This window comes from Schistocerca piceifrons, chromosome X (assembly GCF_021461385.2).
Source record: "Schistocerca piceifrons isolate TAMUIC-IGC-003096 chromosome X, iqSchPice1.1, whole genome shotgun sequence".
Lineage (NCBI taxonomy): Eukaryota > Metazoa > Arthropoda > Insecta > Orthoptera > Acrididae > Schistocerca > Schistocerca piceifrons.
In genome coordinates, this window is record NC_060149.1 from 407,236,634 (window position 1) to 407,258,538 (window position 21,905).

The 21,905-nt window shown below is 43.1% G+C and overlaps 1 protein-coding gene across 3 annotated transcripts in view; it reads right to left on the reverse strand.

Moving 5' to 3' along the window:
- Positions 1–21,905, reverse strand: part of LOC124721320 (elongation of very long chain fatty acids protein AAEL008004) — a 331,184-nt gene that overhangs the window by 129,543 nt on the left and 179,736 nt on the right. For all 3 annotated transcript variants that reach the window (XM_047246231.1, XM_047246232.1, XM_047246230.1), the window contains exon 3: positions 9,300–9,340. The gene's annotated coding sequence lies outside the window, so the exon portion shown is untranslated. The remainder of the gene's footprint in view (positions 1–9,299; positions 9,341–21,905) is intronic.

The window sequence follows — 21,905 nt, forward strand, 5'->3', positions numbered from 1 at the left end:
GTCTTTATCCCCTCGTTCTATTTGGCCGTTGAACAGGAAAGGAAATAATCAGGAGCAGTACGTGAAACCCTCCGCCACACGGAGTATGTATGTAGAGTAGACGCAGATGTGCACGTGCAGTAACGTCAGCTCATTTCTGATGTTCTGTCACGACTCTGCGTCGATCCATCTTCCTGCGCTTATTCCATACAAGCGACTGTGACACTCACTAAATCACACACACACACGCACACACACACACACACACACACACACATACAGCTATGATGAATTAGTGTCGGTAGGTTAGTTCTATATAGGGTTGCAGGGTAATATTTCTGACTTTACAGCCATCATATTCAGCTACTAGAAGCTCTTTTTAGAGCAGTTGAGGAGGCAGCAGTGGCAAGATGACATAATGTTGAGTCACAGATGGTTTGTTCGGTACAGATATCGTGAGAAAGACCGCCTCAATCGTGGTCCTTCTCAGCGATTGGTCGCTGCATTCGGAAGTTGCGCGGCAAAATTATAATCTTCTGTTGTTAATATTAGAAAAACTAAACAACGTATTAACTTGCATTTCATATTAAAGCATCTCTCAATAACGTGCTATTATTCCATTATTTCACAAGTATTAATAACCAGCAAAATAACTGCTAAACGAAAAGGCAGACGAAGCACTTTGGAGATTTTCGGATCGCGCCTAAGTTGGATGGAGGGCGAAGTTGCTCGGCTGTAAGATCAGAGCTGGTTCGGCAGTCTCAAAGGAGGAACATGTCTGCCGCGGTATCAGTTAAGAAATTTACAACGCCTGATTTGTAAAATATAGCTAGTTCGGTAGTCTCGGAGGACAGACGTGTTGTCTGCCGCGGTCGGCATCAGGTTATGACTTTATTAGCATGTATGATTATTTGGACATATAGTTGAAAACAGTGTGACAGTATTTACGGAAATACACAGTTAATTATTTTGTTGAAGAATGGAAATTATTTGTGACTCTAAAGTGAAATATAATTCTGCAGTTTCTCGTGTTCTGCTAATAAAAAGCGAGGAGCATCCTGTATAAACAAAAATAAAAGAAAATTTAATTATTCACATAGTATTAGTTCCCCGCTGAAAGTTTCTTACAGCCGGAAGATAACGGGCTCAGCACCTACGTGTTGTTTTCTGCACAGGGGACAACATATATAGAAGAATGCAAGTTGGTGAACATTTATTAGAACTTATGCATCTCACTCAGGGCGGTGGAAGGAAATAGGCACCTCGTGTGTATTGCAACCTTAGTACAAATGATATCTGGACACGTAATCTGTGGTAACACAGTGGAGGTATGAAGGAGAGAAGATTTCGAGAGAAGGGATTTATCATATGCATATATATACAATGAAGAGCCGAAGAAACGTACACCTGCCTAATATCGTGTGGGGCCCTGGCGACCACGCACTAGGAGTCGACTAATGTCTAATGTAGTGCTGGAGGGAACTGACACCACGAATCTTGCAGGGTTGTCCATAAATCCGTAAGAGTACGAGGGGGTGGAGATCTCTTCTGAATAGCACGTTGCAAGGCATCCCAGATATGCTCAATAATGTTCATGTCTGGGGAGTTTGGCGGCCAGCGGAAGTGTTCAAACTCAAAAGAGTGTTCCTAGAGCCACTCTGTAGAAATTGTGGACGTGTGCGGTTTCGAATTGTCCTGCTGGAATTGCCCAAGTCCATCAGAATGCACAATGGACATGATTGGATGCAGGCGATCAGACAAGATGCTTACGGACGTGTCACCCGTCACATGCTCCACATCATTACTGAGCCTCCACCAGCTTGAACAGTTCCCTGCTGAAACTGAGGGTCCGTGGATTCATGAGGTTGTCTCCATACCCGTAGACGTCCATCCGCTCGATACAATTTGAAACGAGGCTCGTCCGACCAGACAACATGTTTCCAGTCATCAACAGTCCAAACTTGGTGTTGACGGGTCCAGGCAGTCATCAAAGGTACACAAGTGGGCCTTCGGCTCCGAAAGCCCATATCGATGATGTTTCGTTGAATGGTTCGCACGCTGACACTTGTTGATGGCTCAGCATTGAAAAAATGATTCAAATGGCTCTGAGCAATATGGGACTTAACAGCTGGGGTCATCAGTCCCCTAGAACTTAGAACGACTTAAACGTAACTAACCTAAGGACATCACACACATCCATGCCCGAGGCAGGATTCGAACCTGCGACCGTAGCGGTCGCGCGCCTAGAACCGCTCGGCCACTCCGGCCTGCCGCCCAGCATTGAAATTTGCAGCAATTTGCGGAGGGTTGCACTTCTTCACGTCGGAAGATTCTCTTCAGTCTTCCTTGGTCCCGTTCTGGCAGGATCTTTTCCGGCCGCAGCGATGTTGGAGATTAGATGTTTTATCGGATTTCTGATATTCACGGCACACTTATGAAATGGTGGAACGGGAAAATCCCCACTTCATCGCTACCTCGGAGATACTGTGTCCTATCGCTCGTGCGCCGACTACAACACCACGTTCAAACTCACTTAAAACTTGATAACCTGCCATTGCCGTTCGCGGTGGTCTCGCGGTTCTAGGCGCTCAGTCCGGAGCCGTGCGGCTGCTACGGTCGCAGGTTCGAATCCTGCCTCGGGCATGGATGTGTGTGATGTCCTTAGGTTAGTTAGGTTTAAGTAGTTCTAAGTTCTAGGGGACTGATGACATAAGATGTTAAGTCCCATAGTGCTCAGAGCCATTTGAACCATTTAACCTGTCATTGTAACAGCACTAGCCGATCTAAAAACTGCGCCAAACACTTGTTGTCATATATAGGGTCGCCGACCGCAGCGCCATATTCTGCCTGTTGACATGTCTCTGTATTTGAATAGCATGCCTATACCAGTTTCTTTGGCGCTTCAGTTTATATCTCGCTCTCTCTAGCCCTATTTTTTCGACTTGCCGTAGCCAGATATCCGGCTTTACCAGGAATGCCCGGCTTTTTACGGTCGTGCCCAGCGAAATATATGCTAGTCTGGCGTGTCTGGCATTTGTTAGACTTTTTGGCGATGAAATGGAGAAAACACAACAAGACCCGTTCTAACATAGTGGTGAAAGCGCAAGGATTAAACATGAATAATGTGATAGACTATAAGGAAATACAGAATGCTTCCGTAAAAGCGTGCAAAAATGCAACAGGACATAGAGAATGCTACAATGAACAATCTGAGGTAGAGAACCTGGAGTCGAAGAAGCCAGCTTAAGGAAAAGTGGGATTAAACTTGTCTACCACTTTGTCTAGCATTACTGTCTCCCAACTTATTTACAAATAACATGCGTTCAAGTTTACGTGTACTGTGCTGTTTATTTACATGTACATTCTTTATTTCCTGCAAGGAAACAAGGAGGACTACCCTGATTACTAGGAAGCCATGATGCAGGTTTTGTTTACTTTACTTGTGCTTAATTTGGCTATGTTGTATCGTATTTACATTGTCCCTTGACAGAACGTGCTATGAATCAACAACAGACCCATTCATTACTCAGTGCTTTTCAGAGACGTGCAATACAGTACGACGGAGCAGTACCCAGAACAGTTTCGCAGAACTAACTGACATGCACCTTGTGTATGGTGAACTACCTTGAAATGCTCTCACTGCTGAATGGCTGTACAGGGAACGATTTCCTTACAGGCATCATCTGTCACGATGCGTGTTTATTTCTCTAGATCGACGAATGCAGGAGGCTGGTTCACTGGCAAGAAGAAACGAGGGATCTGGCGACATGAGGACCACTGGCACACGCGATTTTGAAGAGAAGATGAACGTGTTGCAGCGGACCCCACTACAAGTACTCGTCGTATAGCTGCACATACTAGCGTGTGGCGAGTACTGCACGAACAACAATAACACCCATATCATCCACAACGACTCCATGCAATGCTTGAGACCGACTTTGCATCAAGGGTCGCATTGTTTCAGTGGTTGCTCCAACAATGGATCGACCAGATTTCCTCCAAACCGTGCTGTTTGCTGACGAGGCCTCATTTGATCGTGGTGGTATTTCGCACAGCAGGAATAGCCATGTGTGGGATGAGGAAAACCCTCAAGTTGTAGTAGAGTCGCATCATCAAGCACGTTTTGCTGTGAATATCTGGGCCGGCGTTGTTGGTGACAATCTCATTGGACCATATCTTCTACCTGGCCGTCTGAATGGCCACTTGTGCTTGAGGTTCGTGCAAAGAGTTCTACCTGAGTTGTTGGAGAACGTGCCTTTGGCTGTTCGTCACAGGATGTGGATTCAGCACGACGGTGCACCGCCTCTTTTCAGTGTGGATATCCGCAACCTTCTTAATCCCCTATTTCCTGGTTGCTGGATTGGAAGGAGATGGTCTATTTTATGGCCTGCGAGGCCACCTGACCTGAATCCCCTTGGTTATTTCCTATGGGGGTATCTAAAGTGCATTTTGTATGAGACCCCAGTGGATAAGGAGATAGAATTACTGCCAGAATTATAGTTCCCTGTGATGCGATTCGAAACGCACCAGGGATATTTGTCAGGATGCGTCAGAATCTTGTTCGCCGGTGTCATGCTTGCGTTGAGATTTAGCTGTCAGTTTCAGTACATTTTGTAAGATACAGTACAAATGATACCTTCGCTGAGTCAGTGATTGTATTTGCAGTTAACTGTAACCAATGTAAATAAAAAAGTACGCAGTAATGTGATTTTATGCCTATTATCTCCTTAATATGGCTTCTCTGACCCCAGGTTCACTACCTCAAATTGTTCAGTGGAGCATTCTCTACGTCCTGTTACATTTTTGCACGGGCTTACGGAAACAACCTGTATACAGGGTGTTTCACAATTCGTGTTACGCACTTCTAGAGGTTGTAGGACCCAACAACGAACACATTTCTCCCAGGGAGAGACCAGTTTCATCAAACTTCGTTGACGGGGCCACAACCTCTCCTATGTTTGCACCAATTCATCACTATCAAACTGAAGTCCAAGAAGGTGTTCAAGTTTTGGAAACAGACGAAAATCGGATAGGGCCAAGTGGGGACTGAATGGAGGATGATCAATGACACTGAACTCAAAGTGTCAGATTGTTGCAGATGTCGCAGCGCTAGTGTGTGGTCTGGCATCGTCATGCTGAAGGAGAGGGTGCTCCATGTGTGGACGAACTCTTCGAATTCGAAACTCGATTACAGTACGCTGTTTCTCACGCACCGACATAGTTACATCACACATCGCCAAGTTACACGCTGCAATTGGGAGCCCTTTAGCGCCAGAGGGCTTAAAATATGTAGACATGAAGAATAAAGATGTAGAATGGTAACAACGTTTGTTTTATTTTAAAAAAAACTTTGAGAGTTTTTACGCAAAATATTCGGAGCCATTACTTTACAGCACTCCGTCGTAATGCTTCTCGTGATACTGGTCCTTGAAACTTTGTAGGAAAGCTTTCGTGGAACAACTGACGTCTAGTTTCAAGCGCCTGATAATTTCTGCTTTTCAACATTTCCGTGACGCTCTCCCTTGATTCAGACAAACCTGTGTCGCTTGCGCTACATTTCGTTCTACACGGTCAATATCACTTACTAATCCTATATGAAATTGGTTTCACATACCAGAGATATGTTCTAAGGTGAGGCATGCGAGTATTTTGTGAGCAGTCTCATTTGTAAACTGACTCTATTTTCCTATTATTCCACCAACGAACGGATGTCTGCCGCCTGTTTTACCTACGATTGACCCTATATGATAGTTCTGTTCCGTATTCCCACAAATTTTTAGAACGACGTATGAGTTGATTGATTCTATTTGTGACCCATGGATGTTGTAGTCATAAGATACTACTTTTATGCCCTTTAGTGAAGTGCCAAATTTATGTTTTTGTACATGGATCACCTGGCGAATTGGCCTCACCTGGATGTCATTCGGGAAACTTGATTGCAATCTCAGCAAACCGCTTATCCCTATAAATTTAGAGAAGGTTTATGACACACTCATCCTGGCAGTAACAACATACGGGCTTGAGACAATGACACTTACAACAAACAGCGCAATTCGCCTCTGTCAGAGAGTAATAGAGAGAGCAATCTGGGAATGAGTCTGATAGAATCAAGAACGAAGATCGAGCGTTTAACGAGACTGAAATGGCGTTGGGCAGCACATGTAGCCAGGAACAACTTCAAATGGACCAAAACACTGATGCAGTGGCGTCCAAGACACTCAAATAGAAGAATCGGATGTCCTTTGGTGCGATGGAGAGGGAAAATACTAGATACAGACCGCCCAGCAAAGATGGATACGGAAATGTCTGAAGCGGCCTTTGTCAAGGAGTGGATATGTAGAGACTGAAGAAGAAAGCAAGTTACCAATCTTTTCACCACATTGAAATCTAGCTTTGTTTCAGATAGTACTTCATTAAACGTAATTGCATCATCTGTGAAATGTCTACCGGGTCATTATTATACAACACGAACAGAAAAGGTCCCATTACACGTCCTTGTGGCACTGCTGAAATTACTTCTACTTCTCTCGATCCAAGGTAACATGCTGCGTCCTGAATACCAAGAAATCCCCAGTCCAGTCACAAATTCCGTTTGATTTTCCATATGGTTACCCTTTCAATAATAAACGCCTGGTCAGTGATGAGTCACTACTACTTTATTTTATTTTTTATTTCACACGCCTAGTTCCGTAGGACCAAATTGAGGAGCAAATCTCCAAGGTCATGCAACGTGTCAGTACGTGAAATTATAACAGAAAAGTAATAACAGATAAAATAAAATGTTTATGAATCCAAAAAAAATGACAAGACATAAGTTTATGTAAACGCATTCAACAATATAACATAGAAATCAGCTTAATTTTTGAAGGAACTTCTCAACAGAATAGAAAGAGTGATCCATGGGGAAACTCTTTAGTTTAGATTTGAAAGCGCATGGATTACTGCTAAGATTTTTGTATACTTTTGGTAGCTTATCGAAAATGGATGCAGCAGTGTAGTGCACGCCTTTCTGCACGAGAGTCAAGGCAATGCGATCCAAATGCAAACTGGATTTCTGTCTAGTATTAAGTGAGTGGAAGCTGCTAATTCTCGGGAGTAAGCTGATATTGTTAACAAGAAACAACAGTAAGGAATATATATGTTGAGAGGACAACGTCAGAATACCAGACTAATGAACAGGGGTCGACAAGAAGTTCGGAAACTTACACCACTTACTGCTCGAGTGCGAGCCAAAAATACCCTTTAAGAATGGGATGAGTTATCCCAAAATATAATACCACAGGTCATAAGCGAATGAAAATAAGCAAAGTAGACTACTTTTCGTATCAAACTATCACTTAGTTCAGATACCGTTCTAATAGTAAAAAATGCAGCATTCAGTCTTTGAACAAGATCCTGAATAGGGACTTTCCACGACAGTTTACTCTCTACCTGAACACATAGAAATTTTAACTGTTCAATTTCACGAATCATATGGCCATTCTGTGAAATTTAAACGTCAGGTTTTGTTGAATTGTGGGTTAGAAACTGTAAAAACTTAGTCTTACTGTGATTTATCGTATTCCTCAATGATCCAACTTTTGGAGCAACTCTTCAACAGTCTGAACCATATACGATATTGTGCATGGAATTTGACTTGTTAGAAACTGTCAACTTCTAGGTGGAGGCTAAATGAACACATCAGTCTATTTATCTCTAAAACACATACGCACTCAAAAAAATCGGAGCTTTCATGAGAATCAGATGGGGGTCTTGGGACTGACCTGCCCTGAAACACGCCTCTCCTTATGCAGTGTACTTTGGATCGATCGCGGGAGAGAAATCAGGTAACGCGCGGAAGTATGCGTGCGACCGGTTTCCAGAAGCTCCATACGCGAATGTGACATGAGAGAAAGCAAAAGATTCTCGTTCGGTACCTCCTTGTAGAGATCAATCTCAAAGTCACTTGCATGCAGTCTTCCTTGTGGTGTGAATTTACATGGCTGTAAAGTCACTTTTACACAAGGACTTTCTTGTCTCAGACGACTATTCGTGGCTAGTGGGTCTACTGCAGCGCCCCTGGAATATTATTTCCTTACAAGTATAGGAATAAAAAAATATCATTTACCTTACTGAAAACGCAGCTATTTGAAAACGTCAACAGAGCGTTCAAGGCAAATGGATTATCGCTGAATTTTGACTGTTCAGTACTTCTCAAACAATGAAATACAATAAGTAGAAAGTTTTAAGTTTTTGGGATTACAGATAGATCACAAATTCAGTTGGAAAATCTGTTTCCTAGAATTTACGAAGAGCCTTGGTTTAGCTACGTTTCCAGTACGAATTGTTACTGCTATAGGCGGTTTTAAATGAAGAAGCTGGTTATTCTGCATATTTCCATTCACTAATAGGTTATGGAATCATTTTCCTGAGGAAATTCGAGTTACACGGATAGTATTTTCAGAATACAGAAGCGGGTTACAAAAATCTGGTGATACTGCTAAAACATTCTGCAGAGATTTCTTTAAAAAACTGAGTATTTTGCCTATAGCTTCACAATACACATATTCATTAATGTTCTTTGTCACTACTAATATTTCTTTTTTCACGAAAAACAGTGAAAGTCATGAATGTAATATTTCGACCAAAAACAACTTCTAAAAAATCTTGGAGTTAACAGTAGTACAGTGTGGAGTCACGTGCCTGGATACACATGTATTCAACAACGTAACATAGCACATTAAATATCATGAAGATAATGTGGCGGAGTTTAAGACTGAACTGAAGAACTTCATGTTATACGACTGTTTCTACTCCACTGCAGAATTTGTTTGCAGAATTTGTTTGCAGAAAATTTAATGTTTTAGATTAATTTATAATTATGATTAGTACTGTAATACATTAATGTCATTTCACTGTATTAAACTTAAATGTGCATATTTGGCTTCTTTCCGCGTCCAAGACACCATTCTCCGTGGATTCCATGGAATACTACTACTGTAATGTAACGAATGACCGTTTTGTTTACACAGCGGTAGGAAACGGCACAAATGGTTGCTTCCTCATTCACAAGGGATGTTATAAATCCCAGGGATCTTGAGACTGAGACTGCCCTTCGCATCTCCTTTATCTTCTTAGGAGCTCGGAAAATAGATCTTATACCTCGTCCTCCCAGAATTCTGTCTGTTTTGTTGGATACAGCGTCGCAGAGAGAAAGGAAGATAATTGGTGGTTCATCACGTGAATGTCGATATCTTACTCAATGAATGTACTAACAATACTTTTTAATGTTGGAGTAATTGGGATTTTGACCTCATCATCAAATGCTTGTATCTACTTACCCACTTTGGAATATTCACTGGTTCACCCCCAGATGGTTTTCCTAGAAAAAGAAAACAGGAAATGATTTAATTTACGTGTGTGTTTGTACCGCACTAGACAGACAATGTAGACATTATGTGAGGAATAATGTAAGTAAATGCTGGGATCGCTGGTGTACAGTCGGATGTAGATAACCTCGAATACTTCAGAAGATAGTGGGAATGCACACTGACAAAATCAGTACATGGAACTGCGTAAATATACCAGGTTACATTTACTATTTGGTATGGTGAATGGCCATTTGTTCAAAATGTAGGAAAATGTTAGTTACTGAAGATCAGCAAAATAAATAATCCTATAACGTTTGAATACAGTATTTGTGGTGTGCTGCTTCACACAGTCACATCAATTAAAATTCTAAGTATAAGTAGTGGGACTGTGACAGAACTGGTGCAGTCTGCATTGTTCGTCGATTACCTCAAGGTCAAGGTCAAGGTCACCCCTCCCCCCGTTCTCCCTGTCCCTTTCCCCCTTCCCAGCTCTAGGCCAATTGGGTGAGATAAAATGGCTGCAAATTCAAAAGTGTGTGTTCCTACTGGTCTAAAAACCTGGTGGAGCCAACATGGTTATCATATTTATCCTCAAGTAGTGTATGTCACTTCAAGCAATTCCCCCTCTCAATTTATTACATAGTTACTATAACTGAGGTCGTGTCATACCTCCTTTATGAATTAATACATATCATGCTACTTCTATGAGTTATGACCTAGAAATGTGTGCCTTGTCTCCACCACTAGTGGGAAATTCAAAAATTGCAGTTGGAGCATTATCCTATTGGACAGGAAAGATTTTGCAGCCTGCATTGTTGCCAGATTGGTTCCATTCACTGTAGTAAAAGGATCATCGTCATGTTATGTCAGCAGCAGAGATCTGTCACCTCCAGGCAGGTTAAAAGAAGAAAACTGACTCATTCAGTTGAATGTAAGAAGTAACTCATTGCTCATTATTATTCACTGTACTTTTTCGCAAATGCTCCACAACATAATTACATGGTCACTTTTTCGAAACTACGTAATTGCCTCCCACTGTGACACAGAAGTTTCAAATTTGGCTCAAAGAAGATGCCAACAACCTTCCTCTGTAATGACGCAAAAGCCCTGCGATGTCACTCCAAGGCTCGGCGACACTTCAGACAGCAGTGTACCGACACATGCGAAGAAAAGGCTAGACCTCAGAAGTTCATACGAGGTGTAAGGTGGATTAATGACATCACATTGGAGCCAAATTTCACCGCAGTTCTGACCAACGCCACTGTGGACGTGTCACATGATGGGAAGGTTTTCATACCCCCTCTTACTCATCTTACTCACATTTCATCTCTACTTTTGAAACCTATGTTATGGAGGTCAGTACCCCGATGCCCAGCGTAGAAATCACGCTGTTTTCTTATGGGTGGCCGAGGAAAACAATTCAGACACACTGCCACTCAGTATCGACAAGAAAAGGCCTCAGAGAGGTGGCATAAAGTGCAGCAATCGAAACACCCCTTCCTTAGGGCGTGAATACCAATACATTTAGCTGTCGAAAATGACTTTTCGCACTGTGATGCGGAACAGGGCGACTTTCCCCATAACCTTTGACACAGCTGACACTCCCCAGTCGGTTCAACCCTTCTCTAAGGTCATCATCGGCCTGAAACTCCACTGAACGTGATTGTACCCGTTTGGAGTGTATGACAACTGTTATTTTTCCTTTGGTACAGAGAGTGAATCCACTTGGGACAGCTAAAAACCATCTGAAGAAATGTGAACTTGAACGGAAGTGGCAAACGGTGTTTATGTTTTTTCAGCCCACCTGTTTTGCTCCCCTTCTGTGGCATGCTCACAGGGGGGGGGGGGGGGATGGGGGATGGGGGGGTGCGTCATTGACACATGGGTGAATAAAACGGCAGCGTCCGCCTAAGCTTTCCCCCCACCCCTCCTCCATACACACACACAAAACTAAACTAAATAGAAACCTAGGCCCAACAGGGAATCATATAGCGCTCATAGAAAAAAGTGTTCCGAGACTGTTACCTGAAATGCTCCTCCATGATACTGACAAGAGGGAGATTGAGTTAATAGTTAAATCACTAAAGACCAAGAACTCTCATGGATATGACGGGGTATCTAGCAGAATACTGAAGTATTCTTCCATGTATGTTAGCCCAGTACTTAGCCATATCTGTAACTTTTCCTTTAGGAGTGGTCGGTTTCCTGACCGATTAAAGTACTCGGTAGTGAAGCCACTTTATAAAAAGAGAGACAGGGATAATGTTAATAATTATAGACCTATTTCTATGCCATCGGTGTTTGCTAAAGTTACCGAGAGGGTTGTATATACAAGGTTACTGCAGCATTTAAATTCACAAAATTTGCTGTCAAATGTACAGTTTGGTTTTAGAAATGGCTTAACAACTGAAAATGCTATAGTCTCTTTTCTCTGTGAGGTTTTGGACGGATTAAATAAAAGGTTGCGAACGTTAGGTGTTTTCTTTGATTTAACGAAGGCTTTTGACTGTGTTGACCACAAAATATTACTGCAGAAGTTGGAACATTATGGAGTAAGGGGAGTAGCTTACAATTCGTTCACCTCTTACTTTAAGAACAGAAAGCAGAAGGTAATTCTCCGCAATATTGAGAGTGGTAATTATGTTCAGTCCCAATGGGGCACTGTTAAATGGGACGATCCCCAAGGATCGGTGCTGGGGCCACTGCTGTTTCTTATTTATATAAATGATATGCCTTCTAGTATTACAGGTGATTCAAAAATATTTCTGTTTGCTGATGACACCAGCTTGGTAGTGAAGGATCTTGTGTGTAATATTGAAACATTATCAAATAATGTAGTTCATGAAATAAGTTCGTGGCTTGTGGAAAATAATTTGATGCTAAATCACAGTAAGACTCAGTTTTTACAGTTTCTAACTCACAATGCAACAAGAACTGATATTTTAATCAGACAGAATGGGCATGTTATAAGCGAGACGGAACAGTTCAAGTTCCTAGGCGTACGGATAGATAGTAAGCTGTTGTGGAAAGCCCATGTTCAGGATCTTGTTCAGAAACTAAATGCCGCTTTATTTACCATTAGAGCAGTATCTGAAATAAGTGACATTTCAACACGAAAAGTAGTCTAGCATATTTTCATACGCTTATGTCATATGGTATTATTTTTTGGGATAATTCTTCTGATTCAAAAAGGGTATTTTTGGCTCAAAAACAGGCTGTTCGAGCTATGTGTGGTGTAAGTTCGAGAACCTCTTGTTGACCCCTATTCAATAGTCTGGGAACTCTGACATTGCCCTCACAGTATATATTTTCTTTAATGTCGATGGCTGTTAGCAATATTAGCTTATTCCCAAGAGTTAGCAGCTTTCACTCAGTTAATACTAGGCAGAAATCAAATCTGCATGTGGAATGCACTTCCTTGACTCTTGTGCAGAAAGGAGTGCAGTATTCTGCTGCATCCATTTTCAATAAGCTACCACAAGAACTCAAAAATCTTAGCAGTAGCCCAAACGCTTTTAAGTCTAAACTGAAGAGTTTCCTCATGGCTCACTACTCCTATTCTGTCGAGGAGCTCCTGGAAGAGCTAAAAAATTAAGCAAATTCCAGTGCTACATTCTTGATTTTCTTTATTTAAACTAAAGACGTGTCACCTGAATATGTTTCTTATATTTCATTTTATCTGTTTCTACTATCGTGTTATAATTTCATGTATTGACTCGTTCCATGACCATGGGGACTTCTTAATGTGGTCCCACGGAACAATAAATAAATAAATAAAATGGTTCAAATGGCTCTGAGCACTATGGGACTTAACTTGTAAGGTCATCAGTTCCCTAGAACTACTTAAACCTAACTAGCCTAAGGACATCACACACATCCATGCCCGAGGCAGAATTCGAACCTGCGACCGTAGCGGTCGCAGTTCCAGACTGTAGCGCCTAGAACCGCTCGGACACCATTGGCCGGCCTCCACACACACACCAGGTTGACAACACCCTCAGTGCCACCCACAAAATTTTATTGAACACTTTAAAAATGTACATGTACAGAGAGAGCCAGTTACAGAGTACTAGGCGCCGTCATGACAGGCATCTCTTTCGAGACCCCTTCGATTTCTCATGTGGCCAACAGATGCTAGTGCAGCGATATAGTGCTACTCAACTCAGGGGTGTTCAAACGGTTGTCTGTCACGATGGAATCTAGTAATCAGTAACCGTCTCTATACAGTTACATTATGAAAGTGCACAACAGAGGCGTGCAGGTGGCACCGTAACTTGGGGGGGGGGGGGGGGGGGGGGGGGAGAGAGGGGGGATGTCTTACAGCGACCCTTTTACACTTTATTCACGACTCCCCTCCCCTCTTTCCCCTAATCTCGCCACAGGAGAACGCGAAACAGGAGGGATGAAAAAAGCATAAACAAATTCAAATTTTGTTCAATGGTTTTGGACGATCCCTAGTGGTTCCACTCTGCATACCAGAGCAAAAATTGCGGCCCTTCTACATTCTAAAGGGGCGCAATCCCGTTCGATGGGGTTGCAGGCCCACGATGACCTTAGAGAAAGGTTCAATTGTCTGGGGGGGGGGGGGGTTGTCAGTAGTGCCAAACGTTGTAAGAACGTCGTTCTGTTGCGCATCGCACTGTAAACTGTCGTCCTCGAATGCAAAATATGTGGGAATCAACGCCCCAAGGGAAAGGGTGTTTCCATGGACATCCTTTATACCACGCCCTGAGGCCTTTTCGTATACTGAGCGGTAGCATGTGTGAAATGTTTTCCTCGTCCACCCATAACAAAACCGCGTGATTTCAACGCTGGGCATCTCAGTTCTGACCTCCATCGCAGAGGCGTCAAAAGAGGGGGAGGGGGGGGAGTGGTTTGTGGGTAAGAGGTGGTATGACGATCTTCCCATCATCTGACATGTCCAGGGTAGCGTTGGACCGAGTTATGGTGAAATTTGCTGTCAGTGTGACATCGTTAACTTACACCTCACATGAACTTCTGAGTTCTAACCTTTTTTCGCAAGTATCGACAACTTGCTGTTTGGAACGTCGCCAAGCTTGAGGGTGATGTTTCAGGACGCCACGCTTTTGTACGACTACAGAGCAAAATTTGTAACTTCATCCTCGCAATGGCAGACAGTTAAGGGCTTACGGAAAACTGGCCCTTTAATTGTGTTGCGCAACGTTCTTATGACTTTTTCCTATTCCACAGCCCTGGAGCAGAAACCAACTCTGCCCAAATTATCGAATAAGGAGGCTCAATTGTTTCATAAATACGAGCTTCTATTGTCTGCACTGCTGCTGCTCAGTGAGCAGAAATCAACACCTGATATTTCGGAGCAGGAATACAACTGTTCGCTGCAGTAGCACCACCAACGCCGCCACAACCACCGCCAGCATCAACTCGCCAGTCTGCATTTACACGGTTTGGGTGATGATAACAGAAACTGATAATGTTAAACATGTTGCTATAGTTTGGTTTACAGAGATTTATTGGTATAGACTATGTGGTAGGAGGGAGTACATTGATGATCAGATGACAATGGAGTACGACCCATCTACACTACTGGCCATTAAAATTGCTACACCACGATGACGTGGTACAGACGCGAAATTTAACCGACAGGAAGAAGGTGCTGAGATATGCAAATGATTAGCTTTTCAGAGCATTCACACAAGGTTGGCGCCGGTGGCGACACCTACAACGTGCTGACATGAGGAAAGTTTCGAACCGATTTCTCATACACAAACAGCAGTTGACCGACGTTGCCTGGTGAAACGTTGTTGTGATGCCTCGTGTAAAGAGGAGAAAGCGTACCATCAAGTTTCCGACTTTGATAAAGGTCGGATTGTAGCCTATCGCCATTGCGGTTTATCGTATCGCGACATTGCTGCTCGCGTTGGTCGAGATCCAATGACTGCTAGCAGAATATGGAATCGGTGGGTTCAGGAAGGTAATACGGAACGCTGTGCTGGATCCCGACAGCCTCGTATCACTAGCAGTCGAGATGACAGGCATCTTATCCGCATGGCTGTAACGGATCGTGCAGCCACGTCTCGATCCCTGAATCAACAGATGGAGACGTTTGCAAGACAACAACCATGTGCACGAACAGTTCGACGACGTTTGCAGCAGCATGGACTATCAGCTCGGAGACCATATCTGCGGTTACCCTTGACGCTGCATCACAGATCGGAGCGCCTGCGATGGTGTACTCAACGACGAACCTGGGTGCACGAATGGCAAAACGTCATTTATTCGAATTATCCAGGTTGGGTTTAGAGCATCATGATGGTCGCATCCGTGTTTGGCGGCATCACGGTGAACGCACATTGGACGCGTGTATTCATTCGGCATCGCCATACTGGCGTATCACCCGGCGTGCTAATATGGGGTGCCATTGGTTACACGTCTCGGTCACCTCTTGTTCGCATTGACAGCACTTTGAACAGTGGACGTTACATTTCAGATGTGTTACGACCCGTGTCTCTACCCTTCATTCGATCCATGCGAAACCCTACATCTCAATAGGATAATGCACGACCGCATGTTGCAGGTCCTGTAGGGGCCTTTCTGGACACAGAAAATGTTCGACTGCTGCCCTGGCCAGCACATTCTCCACATCTCTCACGAATTGAAAACGTTTGGTCAACGGTGGCCGAGCAACTGGCTCGTCACAATACGCCAGTCACTACTCTTGATGAACTGTGGTATCGTGTTAAAGCTGCATGGGCAGCTGTACCTGTACACGCCATCCAAGCTCTGTTTAACTCAATGCCCAGGCGTATCAAGGCCGTTATTACCGCCAGAGGTGGTTGTTCTGGGTACTGATTTCTGAGGATCTATGTCCTCAAATTGTGTGAAAATGTAATCACATGTCAGTTCTAGTATAATATATTTGCCCAATGAATACCCGTTTATCATCTGCATTTCTCCTTGGTGTGCAATTGTAATGGCCAGTAGTGTAGTCCTCCTCGAGGCATCTGCTTCTCTGGCATTAAGGTGTCCATCATTAAGGTGTATGGGGATACAGCACTCAAGCTAATATCTGGAGACTCTTATATTTATTTACATCGTTCCAGTGTTATGAACTAACGCGATCTACGTATATGATGCATTATGGATTGCAACAGACGGTCTGAGTCGTTGGCAACTGTATGTCATATCAGTATTCAACGACTTCGTAAGCTACATGTGTGAGAATAGTGTACATGCGAGAGAGTTAGAACAATGTATAAATTCATGTGTCCACGCAGTACCAAAGTCAGTAACTATTACATTCAGGAGTATTAAATTCAAACAAGAGGAATTTATGGATAGAATACGTCGACACATTACTGTTCCAATAAATATTGGTACAGCACAGGGTGAATTCAAATCAAATAAGAAAAAGTTATTTGAAAAATACTACAATGGGGATACTGTAGAAGAAAAAGAGAATGAGTACATTTTTTGATGATTGTGAATAACAATGTCTGAAACTATATCTAGAATAAATAATATTTCTTACAAGACTGTTTTATTTTTTTCCCACCCCATACTCTGTGATTTAAGAGTTTCTCACGATGTGCACTCATTGTAGTTCAGTAATTAAGGTAACTGAAGAGGAAAAGGCGGAGCCCTTTTACTACCCACACTAAACAGTCTAAGCTGCTGTGGCTGCACATTTTTCTAAGAATTTTTTAAAGAAAAACGTATATGAGATACTGTGAAAAAGTTATTTTATTTGTTCCCTTTTACAGCCCCCACAGCACAGTTTGGCAGAAGGAGGTTCATTAGTTTAATATTTTCCGTCCAAATTAAAATTTATACCAAAATAATCATACATGGAAATAAACAGATCACTCTGAAACACTTGAGGTGACTCGTGAAATCCATGTGAAATATTACATTAGTTGCTTAGGACTTCGTGCATTGCACTTCTTGTAGCCGAGCGCATTTCAGTTAGCATTATCGTATCTGCATATCTATGCTTTGCTTCTTACCTGTTATACAGAAGACTCGGTTTCTTAACAAGTTTCACTATATAGTCTGTATACAAAGGATGATAACTACGATTTGATTAGTAACGCGCACCATCAAGTGAGCCAGAACAGTGAACGCACAGCAAAGCTGCGAGGTGAAAGGATAGTTGGGCATCTCGCAAGTAATGAGTTGCCGGGAAACGACAGAGAAACAAATATCCTGTCATCCGGTGCAACTTGCTAGGCGTCAGCCCAGCCCGGCGCGAAACACCGTGTATTTAACCTTAGCGCCTGCCTGTCCGCACCTCCCTCCAGCCGTGTCAACATCGCGACTACCAAAGATTTGTCAAATACGGGAAATCAGCAGTCGGGAGAGAGAATGGGGGACGTACACTGATTCACAGTAAAACTGCAACGCCACCAAGGCGATATGCAAAATACGTCAAATTTGCCTGAAGTGTACTGCGTGCTTGGATATTACACTACTGGCCATTAAAATTGCTACACCACGAAAATGACGTGCTACAGACGCGAAATTTAACCGACAGGAAGAAGATGCTGTGATATGCAAATGATTAGCTTTTCAGAGCATTTACACAGGGTTGGCGCCGGTGGCGACACCTACAACGTGCTGACATGAGGAAAGTTTCCATCCGACTTCTCATACACAAACAGCAGTTGACCGGCGTTGCCTGGTGAAATGTTGTTGTGATGCCTCGTGTAAGGAGGAGAAATGCGTACCATCACGTTCCCGACTTTGAAAAAGGTCGCTGTAGCCTATCGCGACCAAACACGGATGCGAGCATCATGATGGTGTAAACAGAACCTGGATTCATCCGAAAAAATGACATTTTGCCATTCGTGCACCCAGGTTCGACGTTGAGTACACCATCGCAGGCGCTCCTGTCTGTGATGCAGCTTCAAGGGTATCCGCAGCCATGGTCTCCAAGCTGATAGTCCACGCTGCTGCAAACGTCATCGAACTGTTCGTGCAGATGGTTGTTGTTGTGGCTTGGCAAGACAGCCAAGCCACTATGAGGAAGCCGAAAGGCACGCGTTTAAGCTCACGCAGGCTGGCGTGAGGTCTGGAACAGGACAAGGACTTTATAGTAGCAAAGAACGTACGTAGCTGCTGGAATACTCAACTTTAATCCGCAATTGGTGAACATCGCTCTTGACGGTACATGTTTTACAGCATCAATAGTAACTGCTAATGGCGCCTTGCTAGGTCGTAGCAAATGACGTAGCTGAAGGCTATGCTAACTATCGTCTCGGCAAATGAGAGCGTAATTTGTCAGTGAACCATCGCTAGCAAAGTCGGTTGTACAACTGGGCGAGTGCTAGGAAGTCTCTCTAGACCTGCCGTGTGGCGGCGCTCGGTCTGCAATCACTGCTAGTGGCGACACGCGGGTCCGACGTATACTAACGGACCGCGGCCGATTTAAAGGCTACCACCTAGCAAGTGTGCTGTCTGGCGGTGACACCACGGTTTTTGTCTTGCAAACGTCCCCATCTGTTGGCTCAGGGATCGAGACGTGGCTGCACGATCCGTTACAGCCATGCGGATAAGATGCCTGTCATCTCGACTGCTAGTGATACGAGGCTGTTGGGATCCAGCACAGCGTTCCGTATTACCTTCCTGAACCCACCGATTCCATATTCTGCTAGCAGTCATTGGATCTCGACCAACGCGAGCAGCAATGTCGCGATACGATAAACCGCAATGGCGATAGGCTACAATCCGACCTTTATCAAAGTCGGAAACTTGATGGTACGCTTTTCTCCTCTTTACACGAGGCATCACAACAACGTTTCACCAGGCAACGTCGGTCAACTGCTGTTTGTGTATGAGAAATCGGTTCGAAACTTTCCTCATGTCAGCACGTTGTAGGTGTCGCCACCGGCGCCAACCTGCTAATCATTTGCATATCACAGCATTATCTTCCTGTCGGTTAAATTTCGCGTCTGTACCATGTCATCTTCGTGGTGTTGCAGTTTTAATGGCCAGTAGTGTATATTTCCTCTTCGCTGTGTCTGATGCTTAGATATGCAAATGATTAGAATTTCAGAGCAACTTCAAAAACTAGGTGGGAGTAATACTCCCTGTGTAAAGGAACGAGTATGTAGCGTGTTTCTCATTCAGAAATCGCATCTGAATGCTGTTTATTTGTGAGAAGGTCGTGTTATGCCTCGTACTATAATCCGTTCAGCATAAAAATAAACCTGATTTAAACATTGCACTATGTACTCTTCCGCGTTTGCTGGAACCTCGTTGGATTTCCGTTTCACGTGGGACTGCAGCCGAGCTGTCTCGAGTACTGTCAAGTACGATAATAAGGTACGTTTTGTGTTGTGCTTTACGCACACATCGACTTAGCGATAATATGGGACAACAGCTTTACCAGCGCATTTAACTTGGACATCACTGGCCAGTCAGCTGATACAGCCAGCCTGCAGTGACGTGGCCAGCTTCAGTTCACACGTAAAAAGAGACGATCAGAGGAACAATACAGCTTCGAATGGCATTCAGTTTTTAAGCAAAATGAAATAATACACTGCAAATCTCCCACAATACGCTCCTTAGACGACTAGACGAAAATGACAACACCTTATCGTTTTTAGCTAACGTGCTATTGTAATTATAAACAATAATGATGAAAATGCCTGACATAACCGCAGGGTAATTTTTCTGCATAAGTTGTGTGTAACGTAAGAGAGTATTGAAGGATTTCACCGTATAGTTAAATATTGAAGCCACTGAAGGTATTACTTACAGTCAGTCGTCTGGTAATCTCTTAGCTCCTTCCTTATCCGAATCCGAGAAATACATTTCAGTTCTGGAAATGTCACCCGCTACATTGATAACGAGCCGATCAACAACAGAATCCACGAACTCAACCAGGCGCAGTATTTTCGCTTCTTTTATGACGAGCCGTTCTATATCCCGCCAGTGTTCGGCATTGACGTGTGAAAAAGCTGCGTGCATTAGTTACAGTATGTCTGGCAGCTTATCAGTCTTGTTACTTCTCAGACCAAATCCCACAGCTTGGCTCCAGATCATTCTGTCGGGTCCATATTGTAATGGTACAGCGGCAAATGTAAAAATGCAGCATTTGAATGATGTGTTCGATGCTGTGAAAATAATTGTTTTTCATGTTTCTACGATGCTTATGTACCTCTGTGGTATAAAACGATGGACATAGTCCAGATAAAGAGTATTTGGTTTTTCATTTTTGCCTTAAAAATTAAATTATGTTTTCTTAATTTAAACAACTTTTATGAACAGTCTTTCATAAAACATCAATAATTAAGGATTTGTATCTGAAATGGAAACAGGAAATATGTAATTATAAACAAGAAGACGTGGATTATTCATAAAAAATGATGAATTTTATAATTACGAGATGTAGGTATTTCAAATTGAACGAGAAAGAAGAATTATACTGTGGAGATGTGCACCAACGCACGAATAACCGCATTTTGTTAATATTCCATTACGCTCCCGACTGCGCTACCCATTCAATGTGGATTAGTTTGTCAATTGCATTATATACAAAACTTTAAAGCCGATTATCTCTGTAAATTTATGAAAAACATTAAGAACATCCTGTTTCTCGGAACTTTTCAACCGTGTTCCAAGCGCATGTTTCACTGCGGAACAGAAAACAACCTCAGCCATTTTCATACTGCGCATTATTAGCACGAAAAGCAGAGCACAATGTCAACCTAATGAAGTATATGTTCGAGACTAACTTCTATTTATGATGTTTATACCGTGTGTGTGTGTATCAGTGAGAGAGAGAGGGGGATAGAGCCGACGATTTTTTTTTTCGGGGGGGGGGGGGGGTGTGGCGGGTGTACTAGCTGTTAGCGAGTGGCAAAAGTATTAATATAATAATACTGTCCAATGTAATAATAATAGAACCCATCATCTTTACACTCACTCACTCATCCATGAACCCCTCCACAGAACATTGAAACGAAAAGTCAAAACAGCCGCCACCAAAGTTTTCAGCCACTCGCTAACAGCTAGTACACCGGCCACCCCCCCCCCCCCCCAAAAACAACACTCATACACACACACACACACACACACACACACACACGGTATAAATATCATAAATAGAAGTTAGTCTCGAACGTATACTTCGTTAGGTTGGCAACAAATAGGTAAACGTACCAAAGAAGATGAAACACGTAATGGAGTCGCAATATTCACGCTGTGAAAAGCAGTGTACGACGAAATAGTTGTATCGAGTGACAAAAGAACAATAGTGCACCACAAAAAAGAGTGAGAAACATGGTGAGCAGTGTGTGGCAGGCGAGAACACAAAGATGTGATTATATGACAGTGATAAAAGTGGTAGTGCGACCTCCAGACCAGAAGAGGAAACGCAGATCGGCAAATCGTAAGTAATTACTTTTTTTACAAAAAATCGCGAAGTGAACTGTTTGATAATCTAAAATTAACGAACTGTATCGTTATAGATCCCACTGATGATGCCTTAGAACAGGAGAAGGCGAAACGCGTATGGGATAAATAAAGTAACTAGCAGCAGGAGCCGGTCGTGGTGGCCGTGCGGTTCTGGCGCTGCAGTCCGGAACCGCGCGA